A 14,654-nucleotide genomic window follows, 5' to 3' on the forward strand; every position below is an offset into this window, starting at 1 on the left:
ATTCCCACCAACAATGCAAGAGGGTTCCCTCTTCTCCACACCCTCTCCAGCATTTGTTGTTTGTAGATTTTCTGATGCTGCCCATTCTAATCAGTGTGAGGTGATACTTCGTTGTAGTTTTCATTTACATTTCTCTAATAATTAGTGATGTTGAGCAGCTTTTCATGTGCCTCTTGGCCATCTGTATGTCTTCTTTGGAGAAATGTCTATTTAGGTCTTCTGCCCATTTTTTGATTGGGTTGTTTGTTTTTATAATATTGAGCTGCATGTGCTGTTTATATATTTTGGAGATTAATCATTTGTCTGTTAATTTGTTTGCAAATGTGTTCTCCCATTCTGAGGGTTGTCTTTTCATCTTGTTTATAGTTTCCTTTGCTGTGCAAAAGCTTTTAAGTTTCCTTAGGTCCCATTTGTTTATTTTTGTTTTTATTTCCATTACCCTACGAGGTGGGTCAAAAAAGATCTTGCTGTGATTTATGTCAAAGAGTGTTCTTCCTACGCTTTCCTCTAAGAGTTTTATAGTGTCCAGTCTTACATTTAGGTCTGTAATCCATTTTGAATTTATTTTTGTGTATGGTGTTTAGGGAGTGTTCTAATTTCATCCTTTTACATGTAGCTGTCCAGTTTTCTCAGCACCACTTACTGAAGAGACTGTCTTTTCTCCATTGTATATCCTTGCTTCCTTTGTCATAGATTAGTTGACCATAGGTACATGGGTTTACCTCTGGGCTTTCTATCCTGTCCCATCGACCTATATTTCTGTTTTTGTGCCAGTACCGCATTGTCTTGATTACTGTAGCTTTGTAGTATAGTCTTAGGTCAGGGAGTCTGATTCCTCCAGCTCCATTTTTTTCTCTCAAGTTTGCTTTAGCTATTCGGGGTCTTTTGTGTCTCCAAACAAATTTTAAGATTTTTTGTTCTAGTTCTGTAAAAATGCCGTTGATAATTTGACAGGGATTGCATTGAACCTGTACATTGCTTTGGGTAGTATTGTCATTTTCACAATATTGATTCTTCCAATCCAAGAACATGGTATTTCTCTCCATCTGTTTGTGTCATCTTTGATTTCTTTCGTCAGTGTCTTATAGTTTTCTGAGTACAGGTCTTTTACCTCCTTAGGTAGGTTTACTCCTAGGTCTTTTATACTTTTTGTTGCAATGGTGAATGGAATTGTTTCCTTAATTTCTCTTTCTGATCTTTCATTGTTAGCGTATAGGAATGCAAGAGATTTCTATGCATTAATTTTGTATCCTGCAACTTTACCAAATTCATTGATTAGCTCTAGTAGTTTTCTGGTGGCATCTTTAGGATTCTCTATGTATAGCATCATGTCATCTGCAAACAGGGGCAGTTTTACTTCATCTTTTCCAATTTATATTCCTTTTATTTCTTTTTCTTCTCTGATTGCCATGGCTAGGACTTCCAAAACTATGTTGAATAAGAGTGGCGAGAGTGGACATCCTTGTCCTGTTTCTGATCTTAGAGGAAAGGTTTTCAGTTTTTCACCACTGAGAATGATGTTTGCTGTGGGTTTGTCATATATGGCCTTTATTATGCTGAGGTAGGTTCCCTCTGTGCCCACTTTCTGGAGAGTTTTTATCATAAATGGGTTTTGAACTTTGTCAAAAGCTTTTTCTGCATCTATTGAGATGATCATATGGTTTTTATTTTTCAGTTTGTCAATATGGTGTTATCACATTGATTGATTTGCATATATTGAAGTATCCTTGCATCCCTCAGATAAATCCCACTTGATCATGGTGTATGATCCTTTTAATGTGCTGTTGGATTCTGTTTGCTAGTATTTTGTTGAGGATTTTTGAGTCTATATTCATCAGTGATATTGGTCAGTAATTTTCTTTTTTTGTAGTATCTTTTTCTGGTTTTGGTATCAGGGTGATGGTGGCTTCATAGAATGAGTTTGGGAGTGTTCCTTCCTCTACAATTTTTCAGAAGAGTTTGAGAAGGATGGGTGTTAACTCTTCTCTAAATGATAGAATTCACCTGTGAAGCCATCTGGTCCAGGACTTTCGTTTGTTGGAAGATTTTTAATCACAGTTTCAATTTCATTCCTTGTGATTTGTCTGTTCATATTTTCTATCTCTTCCTTGTTCAGTCTTGGAAGCTTATACCTTTCTAAGAATTTGTCCATTTCTTCCAGGTTGTCCATTTTATTGATATTGAGTTGCTCGTAGTAGTCTCTTAGGATGCTTTGTATTTCTGCAGTGTCTGTTGTAATTTCTCCTTTTTCATTTCTAATTTTATTGATTTGAGGCCTCTCCCTCTTTTTCTTGATGAGTCTGGCTAATGGTCTATCAATTTTGTTTAGCTTCTCAAAGAGCCAGCTTTTAGTTTTATTGAGCTTTGCTATTATTTTCCTTGTTTCTATTTCATTTATTTCTGCTCTGATATTTATGATTTATTTCCTTCTACTAACTTTGGGTTTTATTTGTTCTTCTTTCTCTAGTTCCTTTAGGTGTAAGGTTAGATTGTTTATTTGAGACTTTTCTTTTTTCTTGAGGTAGGCTTGTATTGCTATAAGCTTCCCTCTTAGAACTGCTTTTGCTGCATCCCATAGGTTTTGGATCATTGTGTTTTCATTGTCATCTGTCTCTAGGTATGTTTTGATTTCCTCTTTGACTTCTCCAGTGATCTCTTGGTTATTTAAAACATATTGTTTAGCCTCCATGTGTTTGTGTTTTTTACGTGTTTTTCCCTGTAATTTATTTCTGATCTCAGAGCATTGCAAGTGAAAAAGATGCTTGATATGATTTGAATTTTCTTAAGTTTACCAAGGTTTGATTTGTGACCCAAGATGTGATCTATCCTGGAGAATGTTCCATGTGCACTTGAGAAGAAAGTGTAATCCACTGTTTTCGGATGGAATGTCCTATAAATATCAATTAAATCTATCTGGTTTATTGTGTCATTTAAAGCTTGTGTTTCCTTATTAATTTTCTGTCTGGATTTGTTCATTAGTGTAAGTGAGGTGTTAAAGTCCCCCAATATTATAGTGTTACCGTTGATTTCCTCTTTTATACATACCTCAATACATAAGCATTTGCCTTATGTATTGAGGTGCTCCTATGTTGGGTGCATATATATTTATAATTGTAATATCTTCCTCTTGGATTGATCCCTTGATCATTATGTAGTGGCCTTCCTTGTCTCTTGTAACATTCTTTATTTTAAAGTCTATTTTATCTGATATGAGTATTGCTACTCCAGCTTTCTTTTGATTTACATTTGCATGGAATACCTTTTTCTATCCCCTCACTTTCAGTCTGTATGTGTCCCTAGGTATGAAGTGGGTCTCTTGTAGACAGCATATATATGGGTCTTGCTTTTGTATCCATTCAGCAAGCCTGTGTCTTTTGGTTGGAGCATTTAATCCATTCACGTTTAAGGTAATTATTGATATGTATGTTCCTATGACCATTTTCTTAATTGTTTTGGGTTTGTTATTGTAGGTCTTTTCCTTCTCTTGTGTTTCCCGTGTAGAGAAGTTCCTTTACCATTTGTTGTAGAGCTGGTTTGGTGGTGCTGAATTCTCTTAGCTTTTGTTTGTCTGTAAAGGTTTTAATTTCTCTGTCAAATCTGAATGAGATCCTTGCTGTGTAGAATAATCTTGGTTGTAGGTTGCTCTCTTTCATCACTTTAAATATATCATGCGAGTCCCTTCTGGCTTGTAGAGTTTCTGCTGAGAAATCAGCTGTAAACCTTATGGGAGTTCCCTTGTATGTTATTTGTCATTTTTCCCTTGTTGCTTTTAATAATTTTTCTTTGTCTTTAATTTTTGTCGACTTGATTACTATGCGTCTCAACGTGTTTCTCCTTGGGTTTATCCTGCCTGGGACTCTCTGTGATTCCTGGACTTGGGTGGCTCTTTCCTTTCCCATGTTAGGGAAGTTTTCGACTATAATCTCTTCAAATATTTTCTCAGGTCCTTTCTCTCTTCTCCTTCTGGGACCCCTGTATGTGAATGTTGGAGCATTTAATGTTGTCCCCGTGGTCTCTTAGGTTGTCTTCATTTCTTTTCATTCTTTTTTCTTTATTCTGTTCCATGGCAATGAATTCCACCACTCTGTCTTCCAGGTCACTTATCCGTTCTTCTGCCTCAGTTATTCTGCTATTGATTCCTTCTAGTGTATTTTCATTTCAGTTATTGTATTGTTCATCTGTTTGTTTGTTCTTTAATTCTTCTAGATGTTTGTTCTTTAACTCTTCTAGGTCTTTGTTAAACATTTCTTGCATCTTCTCGGTCTTTGCCTCCATTCTTTTTCCAAGGTCCTGGATCATCTTCATTGTCATTATTCTGAATTCTTGTTCTGGAAGGTTGCTATCTCCACTTAATTTAGTTGTTTTCTGTGGTTTTATATTGTTCCTTCATCTGGTACATAGTCCTCTGCCTTTTCATTTTGTTTATCTTTCTGTGAATGTGGTTTTCATTCCACAAGCTGCAGAATTGTAGTTCTTCTTGCTTCTGCTGTCTGCCCTCTGGTGGATGAGGCTATCCAAGAAGCTTGTGCAAGCTTCCTGATGGGAGGGACTGGTGATGGGTAGAGCTGGGTGTTGCTCTGGTGGGCAGAGCTCAGTAAAACTTTAATCCGCTTGTCTGCTGATTGGTGGGGCTGGGTTCCCTCCTGTTGGTGGTTTGGCCTGAGGTGACCCAGCACTGGAGCTCTTTGGTGGGGCTAATGGCGGACTCTGGGAGGGCTCACCCCAAGGGCTACTTCCCAGAACTTCTGCTCCCAGTGTCCTTTTCCCCACAGTGAGCCACAGCTACCCGCCCCCCCCCCCCCCCGCCCTTGCAACACCAGCAGGTAGGTCTGGTACAGTCTTCCATGGGGTCTACTTCTTCCCCTGGGTCCTCATGTGCACACTACTTGGTGTGTGCCCTCCAAGAGTGGAGTCTCTGTTTCCCCCACTCTTGTTGAAGTCCTGCAATCAAATCTCGCTAGCCTTCAAAGTCTGATTCTCTTGGAATTCCTCCTCCCGTTGCTGGACCCTCAGGTTGCAAAGCCTGAGGTGGGGCTCAGAACCCTCACTCCAGTGGGTGGACTTCTGTGGTATAATTGTTCTACAGTTTGTGAGTCACCCACCCAGTGGCTATGGGATTTGATTTTATTGTGCTTGCACCCCTCCTTCTGTCTCACTGTGGCTTCTCCTTTGTCTTTAGATGTGGGATATCTATTTTGGTGAGTTCCAGTGTCTTCTTGTTGATGATTGTTCAGCAGTTAGTTGTGATTCCGGTGCTCTCACAAGAAGGAGTGAGCACACGTCCTTCTACTCCGCCATCTTGAACCAATCCCCCAGAGTTTCAGTTTTGCAACATGAAAAATTATGGAGATTGATTGCACAACAATGTAAATGTACTTAACACTGTCGAACCATATGTACACCAAAAATGATCAAGACTAAATTTTGCTGTGTATTTTACCACAATTAATTTTTTTAAAGATAAAATGTTCCATGATTTAAGCTTGTAGTCTTGTCATTTTCTCCTCTTTTAAATTCATATGTAGAAAAAAATGTAGGTTGAGGAAAGGATGGAATTAAGATTTTTCTATACAGAAAGCTTGAGGAACCACAAGGACTTAGTACAATAGCCTTGGTCTCCATTTTATAGCAGATAGTGATGACAGGAAATACGTTCTTTCCAGGAAATTAAGGAAGACTGTTTTCCTAAAACTTTCTTGTTCTCTAACGTTTTCTTATTCCATTAATTATCTCCCCTGTCATTTGTTTCTTTCATTTCTCCATCCCCACTGGCTCTTTTCGTGCAGTCTACCCAACATCTTGGGACTCCTAAATCCATTAACCCAATTTTCCTCACTCTACCTCTTATCTTTCCTAGTTCTTAATATGTATAATGTGGGCTTTATATACAAATTGGAGCTGACTGGGAAGTAGTTGATAAGAGAGGGAGGAAATTTAAAATGCTAGGTAGGTACTCTAAACCATTGAATCAGGATTTATGATTCAAGCCAGAGCTGAGAAAGCAGGCAGTGGCACAAGTGACAAGAGAAATGGCTGGAGAAGGAGCCAAAGGAAAAGAGAGACCAAAGTAAAGACCAGGTCTTCAGCTAGGGGCACAAAGAGACCCAGCATAAGGCCAGGTATGGAGGCTATACAGGATATAGGATCAGTGCTTCCAAAGCTTATTAAAATTTGAACACAGCCTGTATTCCAGCCATCTATCTTCATTATGGCCCTATTAAACTATTTGCTCCTCCAAGTTTCCATGATTTTATTCATCCTATTCTCAGTCTAGTTAGAGTACCGTCCAATAGAACTTTTTCTGTTGGCAAAGTGTTCTCTATATCTGCATGGACCAGTACAGTAGCTACTACCCACATGTGACTAAAGGCTGATATATTGAATAGCACAGTTCTAGAATGTTCTTCCCTATTTCCAAATCTGTTGAAACTCTACATTTTTCCTTTGAATGTCTAACACTATTGTGAATACTGCCAGTGTTCCACCCAGAGCCTCTCAGACCCCTTTTACTGCTCTGTGTGCCTCTCAGCTTTTGCTTCTAATAGCCTGTACTTATGACTCTTCAGAGGACTGTCCTGATATTACCGGAGAGATTGTGCACAAAGGGGAAGAGGTCAGAGAGCTTGGGAGTTTATGCCCTGCCTCACCTCCTATCCCCCACTCTCAGGGCATCACTCTGGCTCTGACTGACCAGTCCAGGAGCATGAAAACCCAGCTGTCTGACTCAGGCCAACTCTGAGATAAAACACACTCCTGAGCACCCTGCAGTGTCAAGTTGAAGGTACATTCTGCCAGACTTTGCCTGAAATCTTGCCCTTGTGCTTGGCTTCTTTCTCTCCTTGTCCTGCTTCCCTAGATTCCTTACTAGTTTCTCCTGGGAGCACCTCCTTAATAAACCACTTGCACATAAATCCTCATGCTAAGATATCAGGGTCTTGTCTAGGAAATTCTAAGGCAAACTAAAATGCTAATTGCTCTGTGAAACTTCCCCCAGTCCCCAATCAGTATTAATCTCGAATTCCTCTAAGCAGCCATAGCACTTTATTTATTTATATCTATAGTACAGCACCAAGTAAGTGTTAGATAATTACATTCATGACTGGGTCCCCAACTGGAATGTGAGCTGTCTGTGAGTAGGGATCATGTTATATTTATCCTTGTATCCTCTTGCTCCATGTCTCTGTATTATAGATTCTATAAAATATTTGTTGAATTTATTCCAATATAAAGGAAAAGGTGGATACAATATTTATCATTTTTAATAAAAATATTTAATGATTTAAGCTTATTTAAATTGTACAGAGAGAGTTTTTGCCATAAGGTATTTATTTATTGAACTATAGGTTCTTTCCATAGTCAGTGATGTTGGCTAGCAGTTCTATAAATTGAAAAAGATTAACGTAAAAAAATGGTTTATAACTCACAGACAGAGACAATGACAATAATTCCTGATTTTAAGGAGTTCTTCAAACTTTAGACTCTTTAGAAATTCAACTGGGAATGATTCAGATACATCAATTAGGTGAATCAGGGCAACACACACAGTAGAAAGAAAAAAAGCCATACCTTTCCCATCTTTTGTTGATCATAGTAAAACATGGACAATGTTGAATTTCTTGTAGCTCTTTAAAAACATATAATTGAAACAGTAAATACTTATCAGATGAACAAGTAAATAATGTTTAATGTCAAGGAAAAAATAGATCACAAAGTAGTACATATTTTAAAAACCAAAATATACATAGGAAATAAAAAGAAGAAAAAATTATACCAGAATGATAGAAATGGCTTGCTCTGAATAGTGCCATTTTGGGTGATTTCTACTTCCTTGCTCATGCTTTGTTGAATTTTCCACATTTTCTACAGTGAATATGTACACTTTTTGAAACTAGAAAACAAATATATTTTTTAAAATTTCTAGCCACATCCACATCTTTGCAGGACTGCCTACTCCAAAAATCAGCAACAATAATCAAATGAAAACTCAAGTCAGCTTTACAAAGAGAAAAATAAAAATAAGAGTTGTTTTACTCATTGAGAAATCATTCGCAATTCAATCAACTGTAGAGTAAAGCTTGGTGCTATGAGTCAGGCAGACCCAAGCAATGACTTGTTATGATAGAGACATAACCCAACACAAACCACAGGGAGCCAATTCAGTTGCAGGATTCGATTCTTTCCTTACATGCTCTCATGTATGTATGTATTTTACACACAAAGCCCGTGTCATTGTACCAAAATGCATTAATTCAACTATTTGAACATTTAGTTAGCAATTCAAGTTCATCATTCTTACTTTGAATGATTATGTTAGAAGCTAACAAATTAATTTGGCTAAAAGGACTGAACTATGCCTTATACTGTCATGTAAAGGCTTTTTTAATGGACTAAAATTATTAAATTGGAAATAAATCACTCAGAGAATTCCTATTGAGCAAACTGTTCAGATTCTTCAAGGAAATATCCTGGGAATCGCCTGGCAGTCCAGTGGTTAGGACTGTGCTCTTCCATAGCAGGGGGCCCGGGTTCAATCCCTGGTCGGAAAACTAAGACCCGCAAGCCACCTGGCGAGGCCAAAAAAAAAAATCCAAACATCCTAACTTCTTTCCCTTTGAAATTCACCTTTGGCAATAAAATTGTAAAAAGAGAACCTGATCTCAGCCTCATTGTATGGAGAGGGAAATGATCTATAAAGCACAAAGTTTTTAGGTAAGGTTAATATTAGATTCCTATCTAAGGAAAACTTTTGTTAATACATAGAAGTATTTCTTTTAAAAATGTGTTCATCTTTATTTCCACATTTTAGACATATAATAGCACTGAAAACTTCCAAGAACTTCTCCAGAGTGCTTAGCAGAAGTGTTCCAGCCCTCTGTGCCGGATGGGGCAATTCAGCACCACTCACACCCCAGCCCTGCACTGTCCACGGTCTGGGTGGTCTTTAGCGGAAGCCCTCAGAGGAGTACTGATTAGGACCAGAATTGCCTTGCCACACACACAGTTTCTAGTGTCAGAACCCAGCCAGCTAAAGCATAGTAGCTATCCTAAAATAATAAAAACAAATTAATAGAATTGCCGCAAGGGGAAATCAATTTCTACTTATAGACCTAGTGGCAGAACAGCTGTTAAAATTCATTAAATTGGAAGTTCATGTAGTAGCTTCTTGAGGATGTTTTTCAAAGTCTTTGGGCCACTACTATAAAAAAAACTGGTCAGGGCTTCCCTGGTGGCGCAGTGGTTGAGAGTCCACCTGCCGATGCAGGGGATACGGGTTCGTGCCCCGGTCCGGGAAGATCCCACATGCTGCAGAGCGGCTGGGCCCGTGAGCCAGGGCCGCTGAGCCTGTGCGTCCGGAGCCTGTGCTCCGCAACGGGAGGGGCCACAGAGGTGGGAGGGCTGCGTATCGCCAAAACAAACAAACAAAAAGCCTGGTTTAACATTTTTCATCAGGAAGTATTTTTGCAGGGAGGACATGGAGCATATTTTGAAATCTTCATAGGATGTAAGACTGTGGCTGGACCATATGCAAAGTTTACATTACAGTAGGTTTTGACAGATGGGCTCATTGTAGTTTTAAAATTTAAGGGGAGATCAATGGCTGCATTAAAAACCCCAAAAACCTTTCCACTGAGCGTGATTTTCTTTATCAAAGAAACTTCTATAAGATGTTTATAGATTTTCACAAGTCTGGCTACAAATTCTATAATAAAATTCTTAGCTAATGACAAGAGCAACCTAAAGCCTATGTTACTTTAATTTTTTTTAAAGTGAGTTTATCTACCTTTTTCTTCCAAGGATATTTCCATGCTGTTAACAATTAGGACTGTGCTGTTATATAGATGAAATATTTCAGGAAGAATCCTTATAATGCTAATAATAAGGGAATGTGTCTAATGAGAAAAGAAATGAGTTTAGCTGTTCTCTGTCCTTCAGATTCTTCATCTCTTAAAAAAAAAAAAAGGAGTTTGAATAAGCTGATCTCTGAGGACTTCTTTGGCTTTTGAGTTCTAGGAAACTAGAATTCCAAGATACCTCTAAATACAGAGTTTAATGCATGCATTCAGCAAGAATTTGGGGATTGTTGACACTGCAAAACAGTGTTCATATATGTATCATTTACGGTCTTTGATTATAAATACCAGAACTCAACTCTGGCTAATTGCGGATGAAAGGGAAATCATGATGAGGTCAGGGTGTGGCTCACAGGGGAAACCTGAAGAAGCAGAAGGCTGAAAGGACAAGAACTAGGGCTTTCGGGAGCTCTAAGTGGCAGATCTCCAGGACCCTGCACTGGCTCCAACCGTTTTTCTTCTGTCCTTCAGTCACTAGGCTCAAGAGTCCACGTGTGGAGAAGAGTCCATTGCTCACATGATGGATTGATGCTCTCTATTCATTTTGCCCTATTCCAGGATCCCTTCACTTATGGTAAAGGCTAGAAAGCTAAAAACTATATTCCCCAGTCTCCCTTGCAGCCAGTGTTCTGGAAGAGAATTATTATTCAGGTAGTCACATGCATTTCTGTGAGATTGGAAAGGCAGAAGTGAGGTAGAGACCACACTCGTGCTGCTTCTGCAATTTCTACTCCAGAGCGTGGATATCAAAATGTTTGATTTTTCTGCAACATCTCTAGCCAAGGTTCCAATACCCAACCACTAGCTTAATAAGTGTTGAGAGGCATGGCACAGCTCATCCATATTATTGGTACAGTCCCAGCAGACGTCATGGCTCTGGAACCACCAATTCTGGCAGTGAATTCTAACCCCAGGTCACAGCTCAGGTGGCATATTCCTGGAGCCCACAGTTGCAGTGGGCACCAGAAGTTGGCATGGTGGCTTCCTAATTCCTCAGCTTCCTGATGGGAGTCATTCTCTTTGCACACCAATCTTGTACTGCCAGTAATTCCTGGAAGCCTTGTTCTCTGTACTAAATCCCCTTCCACTTAAATAGCTAGAGAGAGTTCCATTAGAGTCTACTTGGCCATCGTGGTTCATATACCCACCTTGCAACTAGAAGAAGGCAGGACATGTTCTTTTGGGGAAAAGATCACAAACACCGATGGAAGAGAGATAATTCTCCCCCAAAGTAAATAAGGCACCATTAGCAAAAAAAGAGGTGATGGACTGTGAGTGGCAGAAAACAATAAACAACTGTCCTGCAAATTAATACAAAGATAATTAAATCAGCGTTGTTTCAAAAGTGTGTTGCAGGTCCATTACACAAGCCAAAGTTTTCTGAAGTTTTACAGTGCATTGTGAAAGCTTAACTATCCTAATGGAAGGAGTTAGAGAAGGCTTCATAATGTGATATCTGATCAAGTAGATATGAAGGGCTTTCAGAGTAGTGGAAAATTAATAACTTAATTTGTAGTGTGTGTGTGAAGTATCTAAATGTAGATTGAAGGGTTGATTAAATAGTGAAAAGAAAAGTTTCATTTTGATTTTTTTCTCAAATAGGTGTAAATTTCATAATTGGAAGGAACCCTAAAAAGGCAACTCAAACAATTGAGACACTATAGACCCCTGTTAGCTAGCAGAAGATTCCAAGGGCCCAGCCTCAGTACTTCCAAGCCCTACCCAGAGGGCACATAGAAGCAGGCAGCTTCCTATCTCTGTCCCTTTAATTGTCCTGTGCATCCTAGCTTCCTTAGGTAGAAAATGGATTTAGTTCCTGAATGCGTCCAAATGCTAAGATTCATTATCTATGGACTCCCATATCACCTGATTTTTTATGACTTCCCAACATTTTTCCCTAGGCTTAGTTTTCCTCTCAGAGTCATGGTCACTAGCTCATGGATGGGCCCCTAGGGATATAAGATAGTCCTGCTTCCCCCAAGGGAAACTAGACCCCTATTATTTCTTTCTCGACTCCAGCTAAGGCTGCAGTTTTATTTCTATCCTGATCCGTGACTGCTGTTTTTCTCACTCAGCCATTTCACACATTGAGTTCAACTTCTACCTGCATTGGAAATGTTGCTGAGACAATACTGTCACAATGATGCTTTGACCCAAACTCACACAATATGTTTTATCTGCCACCTGGTAGCATCATCACCAGCAGGAAGGGAAGGAAAACTAATACTAATTGAACTTCCATTATGCATCAGGTACACATCTAAGACTTCTCCCATGTGTTATTCATTGAATATAATTTATACAGTGGTTTGCATCCCCAAACACATCCTTCAGCCTGTGTCAGCACTTCCCAGGGACTGGCTACGATAGAATTTGATTTCATTAAATATCTCCCTCCCAGCAGCGCCCTTTCTTCCACTCATCCTGCCTATTAATCCAGGTGAACCTCCAGCCCATCTCACCTACCCTTGCCTTCGCCACTGCCATCCTCCAGAGGTCCTCTCTCTCTTCTTTCTTATTCTTTCCTGACTCTAAGCTTTCTACATGCAGCTCTGACCTCATCCCCAAATTCAAGTCAATTCTAAGTCAAATGCATCCAGTACCTCAGATGCTGATACTGACCACACAGAGAGGGAGAAATTGTGATAAGAACCAAATTTCTAACATTCCTACCAGTTTCCTACAACTGTGTCCATCTGTTTCGAATCAGTGGCATACATTAAGTGAATGTGATTCTCCCAACAGGATAAAAATGAGTAGATGTTACTTATCACACAGTTTCTCAAAGCTTTTCTTCTTTACTTGACCTTCCACATTTTCTTTTCAAGTGGCAAGAGGACTACTAAAAGAGAAGTTTCTGAAATATGATAGTGTTCGCCAAAAGATTAGAAAGTAAAGATAAAAATCATAGATCAAAAAAATGAATGAACAGTAATATAAGCAACCCTGAGGAGACTTCTGTGAGCTGCTAAAAAGAGGAAAGTCCTGATTCCTCTATGTACAAGCTTGCACACACACACACACACACACACACACACACACACACACAACTCACCATTTACTATTCTGTCGTAGTGTTTAAAAATCTGTGTTGCATTGCCTCCATTTATTCACACATTGCGTTTCTAAGCATAAAAGCTGTAAAAAAAAACCCCACTATTTTTACAACCAGATCCCTGGTATTAGGTGCTGGATGAGACTTTGGTTTTTTAAACAATTATGGCCCTGGCTGAGAGAAAAGGTGCTAAGTTTCTAAGAGAACTGTGAGACGCTGCGTCCAACCACTTCTCCAAGGCTTGAGGTGTCAGGACAAGGCATTTCTATTCCCCCTCTTCTCGCCCCTCAGCGATATAAGAGGAGAAATGGGAGCTAGAAAGACTTCATCTTTTAGGGGAGTACAGTGTGTTATGCAATGTAACTATTTCCTCCTTTCAGCTCCCGCTACTGGGACGAGAGGACTTTGCCTCCCTGAATCCAAAGGAGGGCAGCCCCACAAGAAGTCTCATGAGGTTTGCGGTGACTGGGAAGTAGAGATTGATGATTCATTTTTTGGTTACATATCTGATTAGGAACTGAGCTGGCTCATCTTTGAAATGCCATTCAAGCAAGGAAAATGGAACACTGGAAATCTTGCTGGGAACCCCTGCAGCATAGGGGCAGAGAACTTAGTGGAGGAATGCCAGCTGATGTTACCAGCTGCATGTCAGAGTGTGGTAAGGACTGAGATATTTCAGCATTTCTGCATCTTACGTCTCAGACTATGAAGTAATAAAGCGTGTACGTGCTTCATATACATTTGTCTGGAACTGGTTTCAAGAAGAGGCTTCAAAACTAATTTGAGCAATGACAGCTAAACAGAACAAAATGCATCATTTTTCCTAGGAGGAATTTTGAAAGGAAACACATTTAGATCTCCCTATTTTGTTGTGCTTGTTCAAAAGAACTGCTCAGCCCTTAGAGTCTCAGTTTACATGGGTTGTTGTATAACTGGAGTAGCTGTAATATTCCCACCATCATGAAGACTTCCAGTGGTGGATTTTTATGATTCACCTTTGTCCTCCTGCTTTCATTTGTGGACCATTAGTCCAGATGTATTGAGAAATGTTTAACAATTGGGCTTCCTGTGGTGGGGGTAGAGGGGAGATACGACTGATTTTTAAAGGTATAAAAATCACGGCTGACTCACCACCGTGGTTAATTTCAGGCTACCAACGTGACATCACTAAATGTGGGGCTGGGAAGAGAGGAGCAAAGTAGCTCTCAGAAGCCAGTATAAGCATCTCCAGGACACCACTGGAGTGGTAAGTGTGACAGTAAGAGCCATACACGGTCTGCACCATGGGTCCAATTGAAATGCTATTGTACTGTTACTTTCTATTTTATATTAAATCTCCTTCCTCCAACAGTCCCAAATTGCATAGAAAGAATATAGTACTCAAGTACAAGCAAGAATGGGAATGAAAAGGAAATATAGGACATAAAAATTATCAGCTATTCAGAGAAGCCTTCCTAGATGAAGGAGCTAATCGTTCGTAGCATGGTATGTACCAATCCTGTTTTTGTTTTTTTTTTTGCAGTACACGGGCCTCTCACTGTTGCGGTCTCTCCCGTTGCGGAGCACAGGCTCCGGACGCGCAGGCTCAGCGGCCATGGCTCACGGGCCCAGCCGCTCCGCGGCATGTGGGATCTTCCCGGTCCTGGGCACGAACTCGTGTCCCCTGCATCGGCAGGCGGACTCTTAACCACTGTGCCACCAGGGAAGCCCCCAATCCTGTTTTTAAGAAGACAAAACAATAGTCCCAC

Source organism: Tursiops truncatus, chromosome 5 (assembly GCF_011762595.2).
Source record: "Tursiops truncatus isolate mTurTru1 chromosome 5, mTurTru1.mat.Y, whole genome shotgun sequence".
Classification (NCBI taxonomy): domain Eukaryota; kingdom Metazoa; phylum Chordata; class Mammalia; order Artiodactyla; family Delphinidae; genus Tursiops; species Tursiops truncatus.